Below are 22,000 nucleotides of genomic sequence, written 5' to 3'. Positions count from 1 at the left end.
ATGATGGCTTTCCCGCACTTTTCTCCGCTGAGGGGTGACCTTCGTCATGATCGTTTATCTTAACGGCCATTTATGTTTCATACTGAATTTCAGGGGGACTGGACAGCCGCCAGACAACAGCTCCTTTTATGGTGCAGTGTTCATCATCGACACGACGGTCACGGTGAGCAAAGCGACGCACGCCACAACTTTTTTTCTCTTCCTCGGACGGCAGGGAGGTGCGTTCGTTTTACAGTTCATGCGGTCAGCCGACACACCTGTTAACTCCACCTCATTTAACAGTAAGAGACATTAGGTACTACAGCAAATCTACAGTTCATCTTCTGACTATTAAAACCAAACTGGTCCTCTGCACTGTCTGTTAATATATTAATGATTATTTTCATCATCGATTATTCTGCTGATAATTGTTCTGATTAATCATCTGGTCTATAAAACGTCAAAAAACACTGAAAACTGCCTGTAACTATTTCCTAAAGCCCGTTGCAGTGTTGAAATATCATTTTGAAATGTTGTTTTTTCCAACCAACAATGAAAAACCCAAAAATATTATATTTATTTAAAAATTTCAAGACCATGAAAAGCAGCAAATTCTTACACTTGAAAACCTGGAACCATTAAATGAAAAATTACTTGAATAAATGAAAGGATTAAACACTCACATTATATTAACTGAACCCACAATAAACAATAACTAATTCCTACGCGTGTCTGACACAAGCAGCTTTAAAGCAGCAACAGTATCATCAGTCTCCAGTTGAAACTAAAAGTCAGTTTATAATGACTTTGTTCATTTAAAAAGACGAGCTCGTCTCTCTGTTCGACCAAAATATTTCATGAAACCTAATTACCAGCTTTCAGTTACTGTGTGATGGAATGAAGCGAGTCTCAGGAGCTCTTTTGTTGCGGGGATGAGCGGCTCCTCTCAGCCTCGACTTCACACTCAGATAAAAACTTTAGAGGAGCTTCGGCGCTGCTCTGGGATGACTGACATGGATTCTGCTCTCAGTGCAGTGAAATAGAGAACGTCTTTTATCACAGTTGTATTGGTTTCATAAGGATTCTCTTTTGTTGCTATTGAAAACTATGCGCATGATAATAAAGTGGGACACAAATCCACATTTTGTCTGTTTTCTGTGCTCCATCAGGAGTCTGAATTAATGCTGTTTCTGATCTTGAGCCTGTTTGACAAAATGTGTTTTTTTTTTTTTTTTCATGTCATATCACAGAGACACATGACCATTTATCACGGCTAACTGCGGAGGCTAAATTAAAACCCAGGCCTCTGTTATTCATGCTACGTGTAATGTGTATTAATACTAGCAATGGTTATTGAGGACCAGTCTTAAACTGGTGTACATACTGTATTTGCAGTGTTTTGGATTTTCTGAGAGGCTTGCTTCCTCACAGTCAGTCCAGTCTGCTCCCCCCAGCTCTAACTGGTGAGTGATTTATAGACAGGCTAATGCAACGAGTCAACCTCAAGTCAAGGTGACTCTCATTATCAGATGCAACAACTCCACTGCCATTAACTTCAAAGTCATAGCATCAGGTAGCTAACGTTTAAACGCTAACATTAACTTTACAAAGTTACAGCCCCAGCTAACGTTTAAACGCTAACATAAACTTTACAAAGTCACAGCGCCAGCTAACGTTTAAACGCTAACATAAACTTTACAAAGTCACAGCGCCAGCTAACGTTTAAACGCTAACATTAACTTTACAAATTTACAGCACCAGCTAACGTTTAAACGCTAACATTAACTTTACAAATTTACAGCACCAGCTAATGTTTAAACCGTTAACTTTAGAAAGTTACAGCGCCAGCTAACGTTTAAACGCTAACATTAACTTTACAAAGTCACAGCGCCAGCTAACGTTTAAACACTAACATTAACTTTACAAAGTCACAGCGCCAGCTAACGTTTAAACGCTAACATTAACTTTACAAATTTACAGCGCCAGCTAATGTTTAAACCATTAACTTTAGAAAGTTACAGCGCCAGCTAACGTTTAAACGCTAACATTAACTTTACAAAGTCACAGCGCCAGCTACCGTTTAAACGCTAACATTAACTTTACAAAGTCACAGCGCCAGCTAACGTTTAAACGCTAACATTAACTTTACAAATTTACAGCGCCAGCTAATGTTTAAACCATTAACTTTAGAAAGTTACAGCCCCGGCTAACATTTAAACGCTAACATTAACTTTACAAAGTCACAGCGCCAGCTACCGTTTAAACGCTAACATTAACTTTACAAAGTCACAGCGCCAGCTAACATTTAAACGCTAACATTAACTTTACAAAGTCACGGCGCCAGCTACCGTTTAAACGCTAACATTAACATTTGAAAGTTACAGCGCCAGCTACCGTTTAAACGATAACATTAACATTTGAAAGTTACAGCGCCAGCTACCGTTTAAACGCTAACATTAACATTTGAAAGTTACAGCGCCAGCTAACGTTTAAACGCTAACATTAACTTTACAAAGTCACAGCGCCAGCTACCGTTTAAACGCTAACATTAACTTTACAAAGTCACAGCGCCAGCTAACGTTTAAACGCTAACATTAACTTTACAAATTTACAGCGCCAGCTAATGTTTAAACCATTAACTTTAGAAAGTTACAGCCCCGGCTAACATTTAAACGCTAACATTAACTTTACAAAGTCACAGCGCCAGCTACCGTTTAAACGCTAACATTAACTTTACAAAGTCACGGCGCCAGCTAACATTTAAACGCTAACATTAACTTTACAAAGTCACGGCGCCAGCTACCGTTTAAACGCTAACATTAACATTTGAAAGTTACAGCGCCAGCTACCGTTTAAACGATAACATTAACATTTGAAAGTTACAGCGCCAGCTACCGTTTAAACGCTAACATTAACATTTGAAAGTTACAGCGCCAGCTAACGTTTAAACGCTAACATTAACTTTACAAAGTCACAGCGCCAGCTACCGTTTAAACGCTAACATTAACTTTACAAAGTCACAGCGCCAGCTAACGTTTAAACGCTAACATTAACTTTACAAATTTACAGCGCCAGCTAATGTTTAAACCATTAACTTTAGAAAGTTACAGCCCCGGCTAACATTTAAACGCTAACATTAACTTTACAAAGTCACAGCGCCAGCTACCGTTTAAACGCTAACATTAACTTTACAAAGTCACAGCGCCAGCTAACATTTAAACGCTAACATTAACTTTACAAAGTCACGGCGCCAGCTACCGTTTAAACGCTAACATTAACATTTGAAAGTTACAGCGCCAGCTACCGTTTAAACGATAACATTAACATTTGAAAGTTACAGCGCCAGCTACCGTTTAAACGCTAACATTAACATTTGAAAGTTACAGCGCCAGCTAACGTTTAAACGCTAACATTAACTTTACAAAGTCACAGCGCCAGCTACCGTTTAAACGCTAACATTAACTTTACAAAGTCACAGCGCCAGCTAACGTTTAAACGCTAACATTAACTTTACAAATTTACAGCGCCAGCTAATGTTTAAACCATTAACTTTAGAAAGTTACAGCCCCGGCTAACATTTAAACGCTAACATTAACTTTACAAAGTCACAGCGCCAGCTACCGTTTAAACGCTAACATTAACTTTACAAAGTCACAGCGCCAGCTAACATTTAAACGCTAACATTAACTTTACAAAGTCACGGCGCCAGCTACCGTTTAAACGCTAACATTAACATTTGAAAGTTACAGCCCCAGCTAACATTTAAACGCTAACATTAACTTTACAAAGTCACAGCGCCAGCTAACATTTAAACGCTAACATTAACTTTACAAAGTCACAGCGCCAGCTAACATTTAAACGCTAACATTAACTTTACAAAGTCACGGCGCCAGCTACCGTTTAAACGATAACATTAACATTTGAAAGTTACAGCGCCAGCTACCGTTTAAACGCTAATATTAACATTTGAAAGTTACAGTGCCAGCTAACGTTTAAACGCTAACATTACCTGTATGCATATATTCAATCATTGCTGTTAACACATGAGTTCCTGTCTGGAGGTTGATGGACAGTCAGTCACCAGTCTAGATCTCAAACACACTAAATAAATCAACAACAACAATAAATCAACCTTTAATTCGCTCTCCCTCCCAGTGACCGACAATTAACAGCTGTCCATGTTCACGTCACAGTTTTTATAAAATAAATTAATAGAGAGCACATCCCATTAAATGAAGAGTATCGATAAGAGTAAAATCCTATCGATGCCCATCCCTCATTAATACACCACACTTGTTAGGTTACTTGTTTTTCTCTTGGATTAAATACATCTGTCTCACATAGATGTAACTTTTACTTGTTGCTTACTTTTGTTTTTGTTTCTATTATAAGTTTCTACTGTCTACCTTTTCACATATTGAGTTATTTCACTTATTTTCAGATCTTTATATTTGATTTGTTTTCATTTTTCTTGTTTTTTGCACATTATGATTTTAAATTGATTGTTTTATTGTTGCTGTTTTTGTGTGTTTTTGATGCTGCATCAAAACCTTTGTAAAAGAAAAAACATTTTGAAATAAAAGGTTTTTTAAAAAGGACATTTTTGGGGGGTGTGATGTTGTTTTTGTCATTTGAAAAGCTTTGGATGACTTTAAGAGAGAACATCTTTAAACTGGAACATTTGCTTTTCCTGAGGAAAATGCGTGTGAGAGGTGGAAGCTGTTAGCTGCTGCTGCTGCTGCGTCTCCCAGCTGCTGCCAGCTGCTGTGAATGATGAAAGCTGAAATACACTGGAAGCTGAAAGCTGAAAGAAATGACTAAAGCAATGCTGAAAATGGCTGAAAAACCAGGTGGTATCAACTGAAACGCACTGCTTTGAAAACTTGTAAGCTGAAATGTAAAACTGGAGCTGGGAGCTGAAACGTTGCTGAAACATCTAAAAGAGAAATGATGTCAAAGCTGGAAGGAGAAATAAAATGCCTTAAACTGTGAAAGAAGAAATTCCATGTATAAATATCAGACCTAAAACTCACCAATTTCCTATTAAGATACAGTTACTGTCTTTTATTTTGAAAAAACAGTTCCATCCCTAGTTACCTATTAACATACAGTGATCGTTGGGGGCTTTTATTTTGAAAGCCTGGCTCATCCTAACTTTCCTGCTATAATAAAGATAAAAAGATAAAAATTGGAAATGACAGCGTGTGTGTGTGTGTGTGTGTGTATCTTAAAGAATGAAGATAACGAGCTCTCACATTAATAACAATACTTGACATTAACGAGTAATGTTGGCAAGACGCTCAGAGAGGAAAATACCGACCAGAGAGAGAAAAACAAAACTCTCCACAAAAATCACACCGACAAACAAATCTGCTCTCAAAACAAACCCAAAGTCATTTTTCTGCTCCACCTGTGAATCCGCGATGGAGTTGTGATGATTCAGCACTCGGAGGTACACACAACAGCTCAAACTGAAGGTGCAGCTTCTTTCTGAGGTAACGTGCAGGAAATACAAAACTCTGCCAGCCGCCAGACACAAACACGTCCGATAACATCCCGTGTCTTCCTCATAGCTCTTACAATGTGTCTGCAGCAGGTTTTCCTCCTACAATATCTTTGACTGATGAGTCACAGCAACACAGACTACTGTTTTTCTGTATTTCCGTGCAGGATAAGGTGCTATATAAATACATTTGCCTTGTCTATTGATCTGACTACCGACAAGACAATATAACACCTAATCAAAGCTCCTTTCAGACCTGCACCTCTTTCTGTAAACGTGATGGTAATTTCACATCGCAGCTACTTTTAGAGAAAAGTCAACCTGATGAGTGAGAATCTTTACAAGCTGCAGACAATCATTCACTAGCAAAAAATACTGATCTGCAACTTCAACACTCACCGTAAGACTCAACAATACGCAACGACAAAACAGGACGACTCTGGTAGTTAAGATAAGTCTAAAGGCTCTTTAACACTGAGCAAAAAGCCACTAACATCTGGCTGTTGTCCTCAGTGGTGAAGAGTACAATCGGCATTCATTCTCGGGTCAAATGACTCTGCATTCGTCTCGGGTATTTATCGGCTCCGGCTCTGATCGGCAGTAATGTAAACATGACACCCGGATGGAAACGCTCATTTTCGCCCTTTTTCTGGCACGATGCTATGACGCACGTTGAAGTTCTGGACGTTGGTGGTAAATAGACGGGAATGTTATTGTTTTTAACAGTCTGTCTCAGCCACAAATCCCATCCGTCTCCGTTCCAGCAGCAGGCTCAAGTAAAAGAAATAAAAAGTAACCACTGTAACATTTGTCACTGGCCTCCATGCTGCTTTCTACTGTTTACTAACCCTGCAGTCTATGGCGATGGTAAAGGAGTCAATTACCTACTTTTAGCAGCTTTACCCGCATTTAAAAAAACCTGCATATACGTGCTAATTGTGGTGTAAAAAAGGTTATTAGTAATATTATAAATATTTAGCAACTCAATCCACTAAACTGATGACCAGATGGAGATCAGACAAGGATCAAAACACTGTCCTGATTAAATTTAGTGGCAGACTCGCTCTTTTTCTCATCAAAGCCTAGTTTGTGATCATATTCATTTTCTCGGGGATGTGAGTGGTTTGACAACGCTCACACCTGACCTTTTCGATGTAAAGTCGTTGATCTCAACCGTCCTCGAGTGTGCGGCAGAGAGAAGGAGAGACGTGGCGGAGGAGGAAGAAAAAGTTTCAGGAAAATCTTTACACATAACCAAAAAAAATTAAATTACTTTAGCGTATAAAATGTGAAAAATGGCCTCCACATTTCCCATGATGATGATGATGATGTCTTCAAATGACAAAATATATTCAATTTACAGTGATATAAAACACCACATGAGCTCGCAGCTACATATAGAGCTGAAACAATTCAGTCAATTCAATTGAGTTGATTGACAAAGAATTACCATTACAATAACTGTAAGTCATTTTTCTGTCACATCTTGCCCGGACTTAAGGTGGTTTTTTTGGTCTTATGTTGTGTTCTGTATGGTCTCCTGGTTTTGCACGTTTGTTTAGTCCCTCGGTTCATCACTGCATCATTGGTTTGTTGGGTTGTGTGCTTGGGTTTGTGTTTGTGGTTGGTTTCTTTAAGTTCTGGTTTTCTGTTCAGTCTTTGTTGGATTGTTTTGTGTTCCTTCTGCTAGTTCTGTTCAGCCCTGTTTACCTGTCCATGACCATCCACTATTAAAAGAGTTTTTCATTATATCTGCATTCCGGTCTCTGCGTTTGGGTCCACTCCTGCATCTCCTGAGCCCTGACATTTTCAAGCAAATATGCCAAATATTCTGTTTTCAGGTCTTTTAAACTGAAGGTTTTCTGCTTTTCTGTCTCATATGATTGTAAATTCTCTAGATTTTGACTGTCGGTCGATCAGAACGACGTCTGAATAAGTCACCTGATTTACTGTCACTTGTGACGAAGAAGAAAAACAGAAAACACTGACTGAAATAATGAATCAATTATCAAAGAGGTTGGGGATTAATTTTCTGTCAATCAATTAATCTACTAATCCAAACAAATAAAACTCATTTCTTGTCTTCAGCCTTTTGATTATCATCATGAGGACGTTTTATTTGTTCTCTGTGTAAAGCGTCTTTTGTGTTTTATAGTTTTATCCGAGATTTCTTACACTTAATTATTGATTTTTATAATTATGTCTGTTTTTATTGTAATTCTCGTCTTTATGTAAATAAACTGACTCCACTAATTGTTTCAGCTCCACAACACAGTTTTGGAAAAATAATCAAAGCGATGGACGTCTGTAATCCTGTCTGAGAATCAGGTTTCAGCGTCCTCGTTGAGTCAAACATATCGCCTGTTGACCTTTGACCTTTCAGAGCCTGTGGCCGCGCCGGGGGCCCCCAGGACACTTTGATCAGGTTTTTACCGGCTGAGAGTCCCGCGGTGCCTGGATTAACATGACAGATGGAGAACTCACTCGGAGATCAATATCTGTCTGCAGCGCGCTCCGTCTGTGCGTCTGACGACCTGCAGACAAACACGGGACGAGGCCGGAGCGTCATCCGTCTCTCTCGCACTCAGAAACGCTACCTCCCCGAGGTGGCTCATCAGCGCTCTGAAATAGGAAACGATTGGTGATATTGAACCGCTTCAGACGTGTCGCGCTGTATCAATATTGTGACTGCAGCTCTCCCCCGCTTTCATAACACGCCGGGGGGGGAGGGGGGGGAAGTCGGCCGGGAGCTGCGACGCGCCGTGAATATTCACAAAGTTGTGTAAAGTTGAACAAAAGACAAACATTCGGAGACCCAAAAATGTCAGAAAGGATTGGAGCTTATCTCTCCTCTCGCTCCCCGAGCAGGCTGCTGCCTGCAAGGTGGAGAGAGAAGAAGAAGGCTGTGATACTGTACTCTGCTCTAACAGGGTCAGAGGAAATTACACAGCCGGGGAGTCGTTCATCACAATACGCTCGCCGCTGTCCGCTGACTTCTGCTTTAATGGCCGACCCGTCTTTTAAAGGTGAAGTCCGCTACAGCTGACGCTACCTTCAGACGTTCAGAGACGGTGGAGAAACTCGCTCTGTGATGACGTCACGCAAAATCCTGCATTGGTTTTGCATTAAAAGGAAGGTTCACAATTATTCCGAGCTTGTCTTTAAATAACAGTCAGGTGCTAATATGAGCAGTGAAAACAGGTTTTGCTCGCTGTAATTACTCCTCCTGTTCATACTGATCAATGGGTGAACCCTTCTTATTGTGCTTTCAATGGACGTGATAGAAAACAAAATCCTCAGCCTTCAATCTGTGTGAAAATGCATTGAAAAGTCTTTTTTTCTCTCCATGACAACACAAAAACACTGTCTAGTACCAGACTGCTGAAACCTCAAAATAACTATTATGTTAGTTATGTTATGTTAGAAGCACATTAGGAAGTCTTAATGGTCGGTATGAGCGGCAGAATGATTATAGCGAGCAAAACCTGTTCAAAAGATATTCAATTAACTGTTATATATGTCTAAGAAAATCATCACCTGTCTGACTGAAGCACAACAAATTAAATAAAACCTCCCAACAGCGATGTGCTACACAAATACGCCAGAGTAAAAAAAAAAAAAAGGGAGGAAAATGAATATAAATTCAACCTTTTTTTTTATTATAAACTGATTAAACCTAATTCAACCCCCCCTCCCCCCTCCTCCCCCACTTCTCTGATTCAGCTGCTCAACACTCAACCTCTGTTCACCTTGAAGCCTCACAACAGGATGTCATCGTGATAAACAAATACACAGCGAGTTTTCAGTATACGTTATCCAATAAGATTATGTTTTCATCAGGGAATGAAAAGGGGATTAATCTACTTAGCTCACGTCCAAGGGGCTACAGGCCCTTTATTGTGGCGGAGGAGGTGGCTTGTCAACTCATCGGATTTACAGATTATATTCCTGATTATATTATATTTTTTTTTTATTCTTGTATGTCTGTCCTCTGCAATCATCCGGCAGGACTTATAATGTAGGTGCTACATTAAAGATTAGAAAACTGCAGCCCTGAAACAATGCATCCAAAAATATATATCATAATAATAATAATAATAATATACAAGGTAACTTTCAACAGGAGAGGAAAATGAACTGGAAGACCCATTTAGCAGCTGCTCTGGAGCTTTTGATGGTATCTCATGATCTTCACTAGCGAATGGAGAAGCCCGGTTGTCATAAAACTGTAGAAAATTCCACTTTTTCTGTTTAAATTTCCATTTTCGTCCACGTCGGATTCAAAGCTGAGCTCTGATCGGCTCAAGAAGATCATGTGATACAATCAAAAGCTCCAGAACAGCTACTAAATGGACCTTGTGGTGAGATAAATGTTGAAATCTGAAACTTTTTCAGATTATTTTGATCCAAAACACCAAAATTCTTGGTCGCTAAAGACCCACCGTTATAAAATCACCTCCTAATATCATGATAATATTGTTGTAACTTTGTATATCTATTTATTTTTGTTATATTTTAATTATTTAACCATCTTAAATGTCTCTGTAAAGCCCTTTGGTCAACCCCTTTTTGCTCTATAAATAAATTAGACTTGATCAGGTTGTAAACTAATCTAAGATCAATAATTCCAAACCAGCAATGTATTGATCTACTTACAAGTATTGTGTATCAAAGCCTGATAGATCTTATTCCTCTGTGACGCAGAGCTCCATCGATCTGCAACAATTACTGACATGATTTCTTTTCCATCCTCAATTAATTTTTCGATAACTCAATCTTTTTGTGTATAAAATGTGAGAAAATTGTGAAAATATCTACCAAAATGTCTTATAACTCAAGATGACGTCTCTAAATGTTGTATTTTGTTCGACCCAAGTTCCAAAACCCAAATATATTCAGTTTACTGTCACAACGGTGAGGAGTTGGAACAAGAGTTTTAAATATTTGCTGGAAACAAAAATGGCTGAAACGAATAAAAATAAAATTCCTGATTCCTTTTCTGTCCAAACAAATCAATTATTTGTAAAAAAAAAAAAAAAAACACCATTAGACTGAGTGAACATGAACACACACACACTGTAGTTTCGACTCACACACATACAAACACTAGGGGTGTGCCCGAATACAAATACGCTATTCAGCAAAGCACAAATAGTGTGTTTTTTTTTTTACAAATATTTGTTTCATGCAAATATTTTATAAGTATTTGTTAGTTCGAGGTGTGTCTGCAATAAGGTGATGAGTAAAGTTTCAGCTCAGTAATCAGCACAGTCATCTATGATCTGGTAGACTCTGGTACCTCCGTCATACGGTAGTTTATTCATGAACACTTATTGTATCACTTCAATTTTCTAAAATTAAAAGTGTCATAAAAACAAAAACAGAAACAGGATTTTTAAGCCTCTTTCCACTTTTATTCAAATACAAATACAAATAATTTTGCTGTCTCGACAAATATAGATACAGATACAGATACTGGACCCTCTGCACATCCCTAATACACACACACACACACACACACACACACACACACACACACACACACACACACACACACACACACACACACACACACCGTCCACAACATGGATTCATCCGCTGCTGAAAATAGTCCCCCCCAAAAAAATGCACCATTTCCTCCTGTTTGTTTGATAAAACTAGAAGATTTACACCTCGATTATTCCTAAATGACAAATACTAGCAGCTTTCTGACCGGCCTCATATACCCGCTAGAGTCTAAACATGAAACTACACATTTGTGAGGTGTTTTTAAAGATTTAAGCAGGAACCGAAGGGCTTTGAGCTGGAGTAGGACAGAAGTGAGAGACGGACGAACATGTTGTTGTTTAGTCGTCAAGAAGAGAAACAGCAGACTGCTCCTTTAACGGGATGAATCTAAACCGTGTTGAGGTGTCGACTGTATGACTCTTTAATGCGTCTTCAGCGCTGACCTAGAAACGACATTCCTCTGAGGAGCGGACATGCAGCTCCGTCTCATAATCATTATTATTATTATTTTATGAGAATAAGGGGAGAAATAAGCAAGAAGCGAAAGGCTAATTTAACTGTTGATGTAAATTACTTTCACTCCACATAACAAATTAATACCAACTGATGTAGAAGCTGCACACTGTAGTCGCTGAAATCCAGGGATGGAGATTGTCGGGAGTTATTGCGTTAATTAAGTCCTTGATATAAAATGAGTACAACATGTTTTCCAAAGTCAGCAATTATAGAAAAAAAAAACCCAATACACATGCAGCTGTGTGTAATAACTGGTGCAAAGCTGCAAAAAGTTAATCAATTTTTCATTTTTTTTTTCAATGGGTCACCTCAGTTTCAGGGACAATGAGGGACATTTTGTCCCCGGAGCTCTCTCTCTCTCTCTCTCTCTCTCTCTATCTACTCTCTCTCTCTCTAATTTCCCGCCGTGGACGCTACGTTTCCCGGCGTACATGACTCTCGAGAGTAGCGGCTTCAAAGTAAACGTCCTTGGCCTCTTCCTGAACTCTTGAAAGACTTATTGCCAAATCATTTTCAGCAAATTCCGCTTCTCCTTTTGTGACTTGAGTCTTCACTAACCATTACGGTCGGTGAAAAGAGCCCATTTTCCTTCTTTATACTCGTTCTTTCTTTATTGCTAAGCTGCAGAACAAAAATGAAAGCCACGTTTTCCCCCCCGTTTTCAAACAGAAAGCACCACGGTCGCTATAACAGTGATGATTATGATGATGTTACTGCCGACACCTCTGAATCTGTCTAAAAGCATCTGTGTTTAGAAACGATTTCACTTTATACTCCGACACAAACAAAACATATCCTAAAAGAAGCAAAACGACTTCACAAACTGCATGTTCGTCACTGTAATTAACTTGTAGTTGCATCAATTTAACACCTTTTAATTATTATGTTTTTCTTTCTATTTCATTTCACTCAAAAGCTGCATTTGAATTAAATTTATTAACAGACACTCTATATCTGAGAGGAGGAAGAATTACTGTTGGATGTGTTCGTTTAATGAGCACATTGCCTGAAAAGTAACAGAACGTATCCCACAATGCATTGCACATCCAACCAGTGGCGATGGTGGAGATTATGAGACAGGCTCAAAGCTGTTATAATGTCCATCCTAAAACTGTTGTAATGTGTAAGTGTAATTTCACTTTATTAAGATATTTTGTCAGAAAGTAAACGGTCAGTTGTGTGATGATTTGGGAGATGTGAGAAGCCATCGGCCTGGAGAACAGTCTGATCTTTGTACTGGGGGGTTTTTGGGCGACTAGATGGATATATCGGTAATTGGCGACCGGCTGAGTCCATCGCTGTTTCTCTGTTGGATGATTTCAACTAACTTACTATAGTGTTGTACAAGTGGTGTGGCTGCTTTGAGGGGTAGCTCAGTGCGTAGGTTGTGTGCAGAGCGAGTGTGATGTAGAGAGAGAGAGAGAGAGAGAGAGAGAGTTTATCCTCCTCCCTGATCTTCAGAAACGGTCTCTATCTACGTGGGGTGAAAAGTCAATGTGCAGTAAAAGCTGCAAAATACATGAAGTCTTGTCATAATCTGAGAGAAATCAGCTCTGTAGTACATGTTTCTGTGTGATTACATCTGTAAAAAAAAAAAAAGCCTTTTATTATATTGAGAGAGAGTGTATCATGAGTAATGGTGAGACTGGTGAGCGGAGCAGAGAGTATGAAGTTCACAGTATCACAGTTTCGGCTGTTTGTCAGTGAATAAATGCTACAAACCGAGTTACTGTGTCTTGTTGCCACCAGATGATTAAAGTGAAGGAGGTGAGTTAGCCAAACCTGACTAGGCTCACTTAAGGTGGACTGACCTTTAAGGTGGACCAGTGACAACCTCAGCCCCCCCAACCCCCCACCCCCCCTCAGTCACCCAGTGTGGCGGCTACATGCTCACTTTATTCATACTGATTGAAATCCTTGCGATTGCAGATTTCGGGGTCGACTGTTCACACAGGATGTGATCTAATATGTGTTTACATGAGCCGATGAATTTAATCACAACAGCTGTGTGACAACAGTGTGTATATAGCTCTGGTCCACCTTAAGTGAACTGGTCAGGTTAGGCTAACACATTGTTGCTAACTTCAGAGCTAACTCCCTTTGACTTTAATCAGCAGGTGGCAGGTGAGTCTTGAGGACTTGTAGCATTTATAAGTGAACACACACTGCAGTGCTACGTTCACAGCTGCTAACTTCACTCTCTCTCTCTCTCTCTCTGTTACCCCCACGTGGGGCAAACATGCACAGAAAGAATATATATTTATTCCAACCAGAGAGAGAAACAATCAGATTAAAGGTTTACACGGTTATGAGGCGCTAACATTTTTCCTATTGAACGGATTATCAAACGTCTCTTCTGATCGAGGTGGTCACATGATCCGCTTTTATTCCGACTGGGCTTTTATTCCAATTAATAGTGTAACAATAGAGTCCACTGATGTGTTTTTAATAGTTTTTGGACAACAACAGAGGAATAAGATATATCAGGCTTTGGATACACACATAATACTTCTTAATAGATCAGTTCACATGAGATTAGTGGACAATAAGAAAAACATTAAAAACAAATCTTGTCCTTTCACAATAAAACTCATCCACACAATGAAAATCACAAAATCATAAACAAGCGACTAACGAGCCGAATCATTAACGTCACTAATCCTTTTCCAGCACACCGGCGACGGATGACCTCTTAATCACCAAATATTTGATGGCGGCGTTAATCAATACAAAGTTTTCCATGACTGGAATGTAAGTGGACTGATTAGGGGCCTTGATAACCTATCCATGAGTGCAGCGCTGACCGCCTGCTAAATGAGACGACACAAAGGCCCCCATTCATGCTCCCAGACTCCTCTCTCTCTCTCTCTCTCTCTCTCTCTCTCCAGTTGAGCTCTCGGAGGTCGTTCACAGATCTGACTCAAATAACAATATTTAACACCGCAGCCTCAGACTGCAGGAGAGAGGCGAGAAGAGAGAGAGAGAGAGAGAGCAAGAGAGAGAGAGCGAGCTCCAAGCTGCTGCACATCCGCTTGTTTTAAAAAGCATCTACGCTGCCATTAGCATAACGCTAAAAGATGCATGGTGGGGGGTCCCCGGAGTCCGGTTTCTTTGGAGATGGGAGGAAGTCATTACAAACATCCATCTATAACAGGCCAGCTCACATCAACATCACGCCGACCCCAGAGAGAGAGAGAGAGAGAGAGAGAGCTGACAAACAGCCGTGACCTTCAGGGGAAGAAAGTCTACAAAGCTGCAGCACCACTTCCTTTATTTCTGGAAGCAAAGGTGTCTTTTTTTTTTTTTTTAATGTATAATTAATGCGTCCCACCCCAGAAATAACTACCCTTTGTAGATTATTTGACACGGAGGGTGAGTGTGGTTTCTTACTCGTTAAGCGTGGGCGGAGGGGATAGTGTTATAGTGTTTCCTCTGTATGTTCAGATTAAAGGTGCTTATGGTAATTGAATCCTAATACTGGTTCAGTGAAGGAGCGGTTCACACAGAGTACAGCTGGAACGGAGCCTCCGGTCCTGCTCACGAGGACGTTCTGTGATACGCTTCACGTTCTTTTAAACAGGAGATATAGTCGTACTGTATAATCCTTTACTTAAGCTGAGCAGGTTACTGCAGCACACACACTGCTTTCACACTTTATTATTATTATAATGTCACATGTGTTTATACCAGGTGTGCTGATATACTTTTACTGTATATAGTGGTGAAATGTACTAAAGGTAAGAACCACAGCTGCAACGATTAGTCCAAACTTAAATCAGCAACTATTTTAAATAATAAACAAATCTCTGTTTCATCATTTTTCAAGCAAAGATGGCAAAAAAGTCCCTGCTTGACACTAAACTGAATATCTTTTGGTTTTATTAGTGTTGCAACTAACTAGTAGTGAACTTGTAGTGATTAGTGGAAAACTGTTTTGATAGTTGATTCATCTTTAAGTCGTTTTTAAAGCAAAAATGCCAAAAAAAAAGTTGCTTTTTTCAGCTTCACAAGTGTGAAGATTTGCTGCTTTTCTTTGTCACATATGACAGTAAACTGAATGTCTTTTGGTTTTAGACTGTTGGTCAAACAGAAACCTTCAACTCAATAATACTTAATCTAGAAAACAATTGTCAGATTAACTGAAAGCTCTAAATCTAACTGTTATCAATTTATCTAACGATTGTTTTCTTGATTGATCATTTAGTCTATGAATTGTCAGAATAGTGTAGTGATATAATGTCATTTAGCTCAAGGAGACGTATTCCAACCAAAAGACATTCAGTTCAGTTTACTGTCATACGTGACAAAGAAAAGCAGCAAATCTTCACACTCGTAACGATGAATCAATGATCAAAACATTTGCCAGTAAATTTCCATCAACTGACTGATCGACTGATCTTTGCAGCTTTACGTTGTATAAAACAACTGAACAGGAGCTCAACATTCAGGTTTTGTTACAAACTGAAGTGTTTGGATGAATTTATTCCTCGTTCAGACTTTTGCTAATTAAACTGTTAAAAAAAGACAAAACAAGCTAATTGAAGACGTCGTGATGTCACTGTTTCACTTTTTAACATTTCACTGACTAAACGATTAATCGATTTAAGAAGAAAATAATTAAGAGTAATCGATAATAAAAGCCCTGGTAATAATTGGTCTTGTTGTTGTTACCATGACGACTGTTGTTTTCAGAGGGCACCATGAACACAGTACCACACTAGGCCTAGAGTAGAAGATAGATAAATATAAAGCCTTTATAACACAAGTTTAGTAGTTTATGTAATTGTACAGATGAACATCAAGTCAAACATCATATTTATATTTTGTGTAACATCCTTTGAAGAAGTCTTGAACCGTCTTTCTCACTTTAACTATTGTTGCTGTGATACACAAACTACTGTTATAAAGTCACTTTTTATATATATCCCACTAATCCTATATGTATCACTGTATATTCTGTTATACTATAATTATTATTGTATATGTGTTATATATATAGATCTGTGATGGTTAATTGATTAGTTGCCAATTATTAAAGAGAAGAAAACGTCCAAATTCTCTGATTCCAGCTTCTTAAATGTGAATATTTTCTGGTTTCTTTAGTCTTAAATGACAGTAAAGTGAATATCTTTGGGTTGTGGATAGAACAAGATATTTGTAGATGTCATCTTAGGTTTTGTGAATCATATATCCAACTATATTTTTCACCCTCAGTTGCTGGCGTCTGTGTGTTTTGTCTCCGTCAGATTAAAGCTTAATAAATGTATGTAAGAACGTAATGTAGGCTACAGTCTAAGATTCAATCACTTTATCATCCATTATTGAAACTCAAGGCTGGTAAATGATGAATTAATGGACTAAAGTGAATAAAACTTTATTGTTTTAACAGTTGTTCTCGCTCTGACTCAGCTTATGTCACTGCTTTCTTTTTAAAGATGAATGTTTGCAGTCTGCAAACACAGGAATTAAAGGGCTGTTAATGTTTGAAAACAAGAAAAAAAAGAGCTTTGGGATGGATTAGGGTGATGATGGGAGCCTCCTGTGGTGTAAAATGACTCAAATCTATCTCCTCGGTCGTTTTAAGGCTATTTGAAATTTTGAAATTTGCAGCTAACAGTGTTGTAGCTTCTGTAGTCGCATTTCAGGCAGATGACAAGATGCTGGAAGTGTTGCTGGTTGTTCAGCATGTAAAGCTTCCCAGAGGATGGAGATTTACATCAGGAATGGATGAAATTCATTTTTGGAGACAATCTTTCCCTCCGTTAACGGCAGGTGGTTATGTGTGTGTGTGTGTGTGTGTGTGTGTGTGTGTGTGTCTGTTCTGCACATTTTACAGCTGATTGTCTCCTTAACGAGACTCAACACGCTGCAGGATTTTCAGCTTCTTCATCTTCAATCTTTCCAACTCCTGCACTGATTCAGACCAGAATAAACACACCAGAGGGATGATTTTTTAAAAATAAATAACCATGAAGAGTGATGGACAATGTTTAAGTTTCTCTCTGAATCTAAATGAGAAGTCATCCTCGTTACTGGAAGAGATGAAGGTTGGGGTTTGAGGGGTTCAGGAGATGGATTATGTCACTGAGGGTCTTCAGGAGTAGAGGAAGATGTGTGTTGCGAGCGGTGACGACGAGCTGCTTTGATTCACTGCGAGGTGCTCGGGACAGTCGGCTATTTATAGCTCAGAGGAGAGAAATAATTCAGCGCGATCGCAGAGCAGCTCGTTCACCTCCTCTCTGACAGAAGAGATGAGGAGGAACCAACAGATGAGTCCTGCTGCTCCTCCTCCTCCTCCTACTCCTCCTCCTCCTCCTCCTCTCGGTGTGACAGGTGGATATGAGGCTCAGTCCTCTGCTGCCTCGAAAAAAAAACCCCACTTTGCAGATTGTGGATGTTTTACTCTTGAATAAAGACGATCGGGGGAATCCACAGTCATGTCTCGTGATGTTTGATCCATGAAACCTGACGATTTGATTCGGACTTCAATCGTATGTCTCCAAATATCAGAGCTGCACTTAAAGAGGACGTATCCTGCACATCTCCAGCTCTATATTTATAATCTGGGGCTCTACTGGAACATCTTTGCATGATTTATAGTTTAAAAACTCCTTATTTATCTTCTACTGGCTCTTTATGCAGCCCCTCAGTTCAGCCTCTGTCTGAAACAGGCTGTTTTAGCTCCTGTCTCTTTAAGACCCGCCTCCCGATGAGCCAGCTCTGTTCTGATTGGTCAGCTTCAGGAAGCTGCATCACGGCTACATCAACAAACCATGAAACAAGCTACAGTAGCAGGATTTCACTACTTTTTCTTGTTCTCAGCTTCTCAAAAACATCCCTACACGTTCAAGCCTAAATATGAGTGGACAACATGAACAACACATGGAAAACCCTTAGCAACAACCTTAGCAACAACCTTAGCAACCAAAGCTACAGAACAGACAGCCATTTATGGTCATGTGTGACGAGCCGACGTCAGCTTGTCGGCAAGGTAGAAAGAAAACGATGCAAACGAAGCGTTCAGAGCAGGTTGAAGCCCTGATTTTTGACTTGCAGGGAACATTTCTACATATATTCACCACAAGTTTTGGAACTTTGAGCATCTTTAGCATCCGACATCATAACAGAATATAAATGACAGAAAAATCACGAAAAGCATAATATTTCCCCTTTAACGATTACTTTCACCATCAATTTATCTGATTATTTTATCGATCAATGTCCTGATGAGTCCTTTAATGTTGATTATCTGCTGATACTGAGTTCGATCCCTTAACTCAGACTTTTCAGACTTTGTTTGGATTGTGTATATATATGTATGTTACATATGTATCTGTGTGTGTGTGTGTATATATATTCATCTCTAAACATTATGATTTCAAAGTAACCTGTTCTGCTCAGATCTGAATGTTAACTTGGTTTTTATCCTTTATTGTTGCATTTTAATACATTTACTGCTGTTATCTTTTTTACCTTTATATCTCTATTTATAATTGCATTTTTACATTTTAATGGTTGTCTTCATGTTTTGTTTTGTTTCTTGCTTTGTGACATTTTTGATTTTTCTGTCATGTGTGAACAGGATACAACGATCCTGCTCTCACCGGTCCGCCTTGTGTAAATAAAGGTTGAATGAAAGACTGAATGTTAGTGTCACAACTAACTAGTAGTGAACTTGTAATGATTATTGGAAAAATAACTGGCAAAACAAGACATTTAAAGACCAATTATAACGAGCATTTTCACTCATTTCATACATTTTATAGACAAAACAATTAATCAAGCAAACGATCATCAGATTAATTGAACGCTTTAAAACTAACAATTATTTTCATTATCACTTTAAAACATTTGTCAGTGAGTTAAATTTCTATCAACTGATCTTTGCAGCTCTACTAAATATGACTTTAAGTTGTATAACGCAGCTCCACATTTAGGTTTTGTTACAAACTGAAGTGTAAATTTATTCCGACCACGTTCAGACTTCTGCTCTTTCTTCAAGATTTTTGGGGAAATCTAATTTTAGACTGTCGGATGGATAAAACAGGCATTTTGAATTCATCTGGGAAACTGTGATACACATTATTCACTATTTTCTGACATCTTTTTTTTTTTTTTTTTTACAAAAATTGGAGATAATGATGAACAGTCATGGTTGAGCACATTTGACTCCCACTCCACCGGGAGAGAGAGAGCCGCTCTACAGTAGAAATCATTTGAAGAGTCATTTCCAACTGAGCTCAAAATACAACTTCACATGTGCACCGGCGAGTTCAGACAAATCAACTTTGCCTCCATTTTCTCTCTATTTCTGGACATACGAGGGTTTCATCACGACGCACTGCACACAAAAAAACTCAAACTGTGTTGGACTGTTGAGCAGCTGAGCTGAGCTGCAACCAGCAGCTGCAACCATCAGAAATAATTGGTTTAAGAGCAGACAGGTGGAGCTGTCGTATCCTGTGCATGTAAACAGAATCATCCAACACAACTCTTCCTTTTACCTTCTCCACTTGGATTTTTTTTTTTATCCAGCACTTGGTATCCAGCATATACAGCTTCAATCTCCTCCTGCACTGTTACAATCAAAACCAGCTTCAGTTTTCCAGATTTATATTGATTTTCCTCCTCAGTAGTTTTCTATCTGTACAGTCAACATAGAGAAAGATGCAAACACTGCAACAGATCTGCTCTGTTTTGGCTTTTATACTCTTATATATATTATCTTTACCCGCTTGGTTCAGTCCAGTGACCCTGTGTTGTTGTTTTAGCAAAGCTTCCAATTCCCTGTATGCAAATTTACAGCTCATTTCCTGGAAATGAATATAAAATCTAAAACAGAGTAATTTACAGATGTTTCACAGTTAATTTTTAGGACATTTTTTACAGAGATGGTGGTGAAATTTGGTACAAATTATAACTTTTAAAAGCGTTAAGTTGGTTTAGTTGGTATTTTTTCTCTGACTGACAGAAAATACTTGTTTTTTTGTGTAGTTTTTTATGTGTCAAACTACATATTAGCATATTAAAAGCTCTAAAACAAGCACATCTCCCGGTATACAACCCAATCACATGACCCTGTCAAAGACATGTCTTAACAGCAGCTACTTTTAGGAAATTAGTGAAAAAGCATAAAACTACTCTAAGCTGAAAAAACAGTCTTTTCAGACAGATAAAAAATTGTCAAGAGTCTAATTTAATAAGAAATGTGTTAATTATTCATCTATGTATGAAACCAATTTGCCTGTAATAAATGGGTACTAACCAAATTAACATTTTATCATTTTCTTCTTATTTGTACCAAATGTCCCCAAAAAATAATAATAATGAAATGTCTGCAAATTAATTTAAAAAAAGTGACAGAGAATTAGTATAAAATCAGGGCACTAAATTCAAAACTGCAACCCAGCAATGACTCAACAATAAAACAACACAACAACGACCAGAAAAAAAACAACAAATGTGCATCACCTGTGGGTGTCAACACAGCTTTTTACCAGCAGACTGGGTTTGACAAATGAAAGCTTATCTCATGCTGGAGTAAAACATTAATGTCACATAGTTAATAACTACAGGTGACTCGTATACCTGAGCCTGCAGGTTTTACATATTAACTAATTATTAACAACACAATTAAGCACCATTATGTCAACATGAACTCACTTTCAGCTTCCATTAACTGAGATAAAAATCACTAGAAACTGCCCGTTAAGCACCGCAGAGACTCTTCACACTCCCCTACAAATATTACCGGAACGTTTTTGTCCTTTTTTTTTTAAGGAGACTAACGGGACACCGGAGGATGCCAAATGGAAAGAGTTCACGTTAAAAAACGATGTGGGCAGATTGAGCGGAGGCGATTTTTTTTAGCTAAAGGGGAAAAGTGAACTTAATCTCTGTTGTGGATTAAAAAAAAAAGCACCAAACAAACAAAAAGAAACGTTTCAAAGATGATTATTTCTCCCTTTTTCACTCACCTGTGTGGAAATCAGCATGGACGCAGGCGGCGGAGTTTACCGGTCCGTTGGAAACTCAGCTCCTCTCGGGTTTGTTGACCTCGCTTTCTCGAGACAAAAAAATACATAAATAAATAACGGCTGCAAACCGGTGACAAAACGAGCGGGCGGAGGCGTTAACGTGTTTTTTTTAAAAAACAAAAACGTTGAAATGTCCCGTTTTGTGGGATGAAAGTGCACAGGAGGGGAGAGAAAACGCCCAAAGTTGCGGGCAGAGAACCGCAACTGAGTTACTGAGGACAGGCGAGGCGGAGCGGGCAAGATGGCGCGTCAAGTTCATGGAGGAGAAGAAGAAGAAGGCCGGAAGTTCGACTCCCTGCCTTCAAAATAAAACTATGCATTGGCAATGTTTAGACTATTTAAAGGAGCAGTGTGTCGAATTTAGACTCCACAGAAATTGAATATTATATTCACAAGTATATTTTAATTAGTGTATCATCACGAAAATAAGAATTGTTGTGTTTTTGTTACCTAGAGG

General features: G+C 38.8%; 1 protein-coding gene across 1 annotated transcript in view; it reads right to left on the bottom strand.

The window, feature by feature from the left end:
• The window catches only part of LOC122985344 (carbohydrate sulfotransferase 8-like), a 92,746-nt gene extending 70,955 nt beyond the window's left edge, over positions 1-21,791 (bottom strand). The window contains exon 1 of the mRNA XM_044355923.1: positions 21,484-21,791. The gene's annotated coding sequence lies outside the window, so the exon portion shown is untranslated. The remainder of the gene's footprint in view (positions 1-21,483) is intronic.
• Between the last annotated feature and the right edge of the window lie 209 nt (positions 21,792-22,000).

The sequence above is a fragment of the Thunnus albacares genome, chromosome 7 (assembly GCF_914725855.1).
Source record: "Thunnus albacares chromosome 7, fThuAlb1.1, whole genome shotgun sequence".
In the NCBI taxonomy this organism is placed as follows: Eukaryota; Metazoa; Chordata; class Actinopteri; order Scombriformes; family Scombridae; genus Thunnus; species Thunnus albacares.
This window is presented reverse-complemented; position numbering and strand designations above follow the sequence as displayed.